Genomic DNA, 5,643 nt, shown 5'->3' with positions numbered 1-5,643 from the left:
TTAATATCAATGCAATGAGTCTGAGGTGGAATGTGAAGAGTGTCGGGGGGGTTCCGGGCCTTGTTGATAAGGCTGACAGCAGACGGGAAAAAACTGTTCTTGTGGCGTGAGGTTTTGGTCCTGATGGACCGCAGCCTCCTGCCAGAGGGGAGTGACTCAAAGAGTTTGTGTCCGGGGTGAGAGGGATCAGCCACAATCTTTTCTGCACGCCTCAGGGTCCTGGAGGCGTACAGGTCCTGAAGAGATGGGAGATTGCAGCCAATCACCTTCTCTGCAGACCGAATGACACGCTGCAGTCTGCCCTTGTCCTTGGCGGTGGCAGCACCGTACCAGACAGTGACGGAGGAGGTGAGGATGGACTCAATGATGGCTGTGTAGAAGTGCACCATCATTGTCTTTGGCAGGCTGAATTTCTTCAGCTGCCGTAGGAAGTACATCCTTTGCTGTGCTTTCCTGATGAGGGAGCTGATGTTCGGCTCCCACTTGAGGTCCTGGGAGATGATAGTTCCCAGGAAGCGGAAAGACTCCACAGTGTCAATAGTGGAGTCACAGAGGGTGATGGGGGCAGGTGAGGCTGAGTTCTTCCTGTTGTCCACAACCATCTCCACTGTCTTTAGAGCATTGAGCTCCAGGTTGTTCTGGTTGCACCAGGTCACCAGATAGTCAACCTCCCACCTGTAGGCGGACTCGTCGCCATCAGAGATGAGTCCGATGAGGGTGGTGTCATCCGCAAACTTCAGGAGCTTGACAGACTGGTGACTGGAGGTGCAGCTGTTTGTGTACAGGGAGAAGAGCAGAGGAGAAAGAACACAGCCCTGGGGGGATCCGGTGCTGATGGTCTTAGCGTCGGAGACGTGTTTCCCCAGCTTCACGCGCTGTTTCCTGTCAGACAGAAAGTCTGTAATCCACCTGCAGGTGGAGTCAGACACGCTCAGCTGGGAGAGCTTCTCCTGAAGCAGAGTTGGGATGATGGTGTTGAAGACAGGGCTGAAATCCACAAACAGGATCCTAGCGTAGGTTCTTGCGGAGTCCAGGTGCTGGAGGATGAAGTGAAGGATGGCCAAGTTGACTGCATCGTCTACAGACCTGTTGGCTCTGTAGGCAAACTGCAGGGGGTCCAGGAGAGGGTCAGTGATGTCTCTGAGGTGTGAGAGCACAAGGTGCTCAAAGGACTTCTTGACCACAGAGGTCAGTGACTGGAGCTGGAGCTGTTGGGAGGTGTCGTGGGGGATGGTTGCTGGACTGTCCCTTTGTCTTTCAAAGCGGCAGTAGAACTGGTTCAGGTCGTTGGCTAGGCGTCGATCGTTGATGGAGTGGGGGGCTTTAGGCTTGTTGTTAGTGATCTGCCTGAGCCCTTTCCAGACAGATGCAGAGTCGTTAGCTGAGAATTGGTGTTGGAGCTTCTCAGAGTACAGTCGTTTAGCCTCTTTCACCGCCTTGCTAAACTTGTACTTCGACTCTTTGTATCTGTCTTTGTCCCCACTCCTGAAGGCACCAACAAGATTAAGGACGCTGGATCAACCACATCAAATTTTATCAGGCACCTAAAACTCACCCGGATAGGTCTGTCACATTAGCGCATATGGACGGTTAGTAAACATGTTTAGCTCAGCATCAGCTATGTTTAACTTAGCTTGCTACCAGCTTTGTAACTGAATATTTGAATAGATGAGTGAATGTTAGTTTGTTTGTCACACTTATTTGCATGGAGCGGCGTTAACATGACATTTATTGGGTAATGTTATTCATCTATGTTCCTACAATGCCTTTGACTGGGTGAGGTGTAACATTTTCTATATCTTTGTTCTTATTATGGTCCGACTGAGCCTGCACAATAGGGGGCAAGATATAATGTAACTGTATGTTCATGTTGGAAGAATACAGTCTCCTTTAAAGGAAATCATTCATTGTGTGTTTTCTTCATATTGCATTGCAGTACCCTGTTTAGAGTGATCATATAACAAACAAGTAATCAGCACTGATACTTTATGCTAATAGATAAAGGAGGGATAATAATACAGTAGATGCTTTGAATTTCTTAGATATAGCTGCGCAGTATTCTTAGTAGACCAAAGAGCAGCAGATGATAGAAGGCTCATTAAAACAAGAGACATGAGAGATTTATTTTTTAGAGACTTGAGACTTGACTTGGACTTGTGACCAAAGACTTGAGACTTAACTTGGACTTGCAAAAAAAGACTTGTGAACATCTCTGCTGTCACTACTACTCAGTTCAGTGATCGACTTTGTGTCTCGTGGGTTGTATGATTCGAGTGACAGTAAAGTTCAGGCTTGTACTGTGTCCTTGCCTCCATGTCTGGAAATGATTAGCAGTGATTAAGTAAGTAACCCATCGTAGCACTACAATAGTCTACATGGCATAAAGCTACAACATTGGGGATAATAAATACAAGTGGTACCCACATAAATCTGATCCACAGCACAGAAGGCTATCACTGTCACATATGTCTGTGTTTGTGTGTGCGTGTGTTTTAGGGGTTACCACCAAGAAGGAAGGTAGTGCTGATGTGAATACTCAGATTTCCCCTGAGAAAATACAGGGCAAAGCCTCTGCTTCTCTGTCTCTGTCTCTCGCACATGCACACACACACACACACACACACACACACACACACACACACACATACACACACACACACACACACAGAGCTGTCCAGTCTCTTCAAGGATTAATGTCGCAAGCCAAGTCACATCACAATGCCAGCCCAGCTGAATGACAAGCCACAACAGCTGTGTGCATGTGTGTGTTTGAGTTTGTGTGTTGGCAAAGCTACTTTAAAAAAGCCATCAATAATAGATATTATGTCACAGCCTGCCAGCTCCTTACCTGCTGCCACTCTCTCCCTCATCTGCACACCTGCTCAGCTAGCACCCTTCACCACTCAGCCATGCCCACCTGCCAATCGCCTGAGCACACACCTGAGACTCATCTCCAATCAGTGCAGCACTTAAACAGTTCTCATACTCTCACCCATTGCCACATTGTTCTTTGCCCTCATGCAAGACTCTCCAGCAATTATTTTTTGGACTGCCTTCTCAGCATCAACCCTACCTACCTCTGATTTCATCTGCTCCTCTGCCCTCTGGTCACTACCTCAGCATTCTGTACCTGACTACATTTATTGCATTGCCACTCCTGGATCTGTTACTAAGTGGGACTACCAATTGTTTGTCTTACCAAACAATTCCTAAAACTATCGCTTTTTTCCAAGGTTTGAAAATGCAGTCCTAATATTTGCTGATGAGGGCACCGTGACAAACCATGCCGTTAGGTCAGTTTTCATTGTGTTTATCCTGGCTACAATACATAAAAAGTAAGGCATAACTTCATACAAAGTGGTGTCATTAAAGAAATGACATGCTGGGTAATATGGGTGATTTATTTTGACTTTTTCATTCTGAAATTTATTTTTGTTGTAATACGTCATGGCCACTTTAATCAATCCATCAATACTAGATTTAATGCATTGACTGAGCCCAATGTCATACGAATCCATTCCAATGATTATGAGATATGAACTTTTCACATTTATGGCTCCCCCTGATGACTGACTGGAGCCAAATTTTCCAACATTCCATCTTGCGAAGTTACTGAGCCTGAGTTTTGTGTTAAAGTGATTGTTGATGAGAAATGCAACTCTTCCTGTTTTGACTGCATGCTACAGAAAATTATTTCATAACATGCATTTTTTTGCATTATGAAAATTCTTTCAATATCAGTTTATCCATAGATTTTATGTACAAAGTTCATGAAGATAGGTTTGAAAAAGCAGTTTTCACAATATTTGCAAAAGCCCCTCTAGGCTTGGACCTCTAAAAATAATAATAAACAGACACAAACACAATGGGGTCCGTCAGTGCTTCAGCCCTAAACAGCAGTCAGCCTATATACATTATTCTTTTTCAGCTCAACAAAGCATTGAGCATTCAGCAACTGAATTATAGCAGCATCCCAATTAGAAATCAATCGTAAACATTTTTGGTGGTTCCAATAACTTCTATCGACTTTGTAGAATGCCACAATATATGACTGGCTGCTGTAAGGAATGAGACTTGCTATGAGTTGCTAAATGCTGTCGTTGTTATCATCGCAGTTATTTTGGAAGACACTTGTTTTGCGGTGTTGAAGGAACAACACCCTATACGTGCCTTGTCTAAGGCCTTATACATGAATCTTGACATCACTCTGCATGTCACAGATGCACTTGGCTGTACACAGGTCTTAATCTGCAATGGGGCATCAGCTGAATGAATGGAAAAGTGGAAGATGGCAGCAGGATGACTATAACGCCTGTCCAGAGACTTCAGATATACTATTACTATTACTACTAGAACTAATCTTTTGGTTAGGTCAACATATCTCGAGTTTTCACCTCTATTATGAACCAAGCTCCAAAATCACTGGTTGCTACCCTTTCCACAAACAAACTGTGGAAACAGTGTTTCCTCTACCACTGCCTGGCCTTGGTTACTTTGCGATTTTACAATAAAATGTATTTATTGTACCACTGTAATATCAGTGAAGATATATAAGATAATAAGGTTTTGAAACTAGCTTTGCAAAGTGTTAAGCTAACTGGCTAGTCTAGTTAGCTTGCCCTGTATTACTATGAATACACAGTTAACATGGTTTCAGTGTGATATTGTAGGAATAGTGGTTACTGCAACAGGTTATTTCGTATTCACAAAGCCACAGGCCCAACCACTTGACCCAAAGAAGTCAACCTAGGAGAAACACTGATGTGTTCAATCAGGGAAGTTCCCTGTCAGTCCAAATGTATTTATAAGATAAGATAAGATAAGATAAGATAGACTTTATTTATCCCACAATGGGGGGAAATTCACATGTTACAGCAGCAACAAGACAGAGTGCAAGAAGTCAGAGGACAAGAAGACAAGAAAATATTGCACAAGTGTTATATACCCTATGGTAATTTACAATATATACAATACATACACCCTTATTGACTTATATGTACTACTCATTTAAAAATGACGATTGCACATGAAATGTGAGATGTGATCAGTACAACTTGCATTTGAGTTGATGTGCACTGTCATATAGTCTGATGGCTGTGGGCAGGAATGACCTGCGGTAGCGCTCCTTCCTGCACTGGGGATGTAAAAGTGAAGGAAGTGAAGGAGCTGTTCAAGGTCCTCACAGTGTGGTGCAGGGGGTGGGAGGAGTTGTCCATGATGGATGTCAGCTTGGCTAACATCCTTCTGTCCGCCACCTCCTCAATGGAGTCCAGTGGGCAGCCCAGGACAGAGCTGGCTCTCTTAACCAGTTTGTTCGGTCTCTTCCTGTCTCTGTCCTTGCTGCCCCCTCCCCAGCATACTATGGCATAAAACACTGCAGAGGCCACCACAGTGTCATAGAAAGTTTGGAGTAGAGCCCAGCACACACCAAAGGACCTCAGTCTCCTCAGCAGGTGTAGGCGACTCTGGCCCTTCCTGTACAGGGCGTTAGTATTGTCTGTCCAGTCCAGTTTATTGTTGAGGTGAACACTCAGGTACTTAAATGAGTCCACCATGTCAATGTCCGAGCCCTGGATGTTCACCGATGTGTGAGGGGAAGGTTTCCGTTGGAAATCAATAATCATTTCCTTGGTCTTGCTGGTG

The sequence above is a fragment of the Chaetodon auriga genome, chromosome 9 (genome assembly GCF_051107435.1).
Source record: "Chaetodon auriga isolate fChaAug3 chromosome 9, fChaAug3.hap1, whole genome shotgun sequence".
Lineage (NCBI taxonomy): Eukaryota > Metazoa > Chordata > Actinopteri > Chaetodontiformes > Chaetodontidae > Chaetodon > Chaetodon auriga.
The sequence above is the reverse complement of the archived record's forward strand: the minus strand, read 5'-3'. Positions refer to the sequence as shown.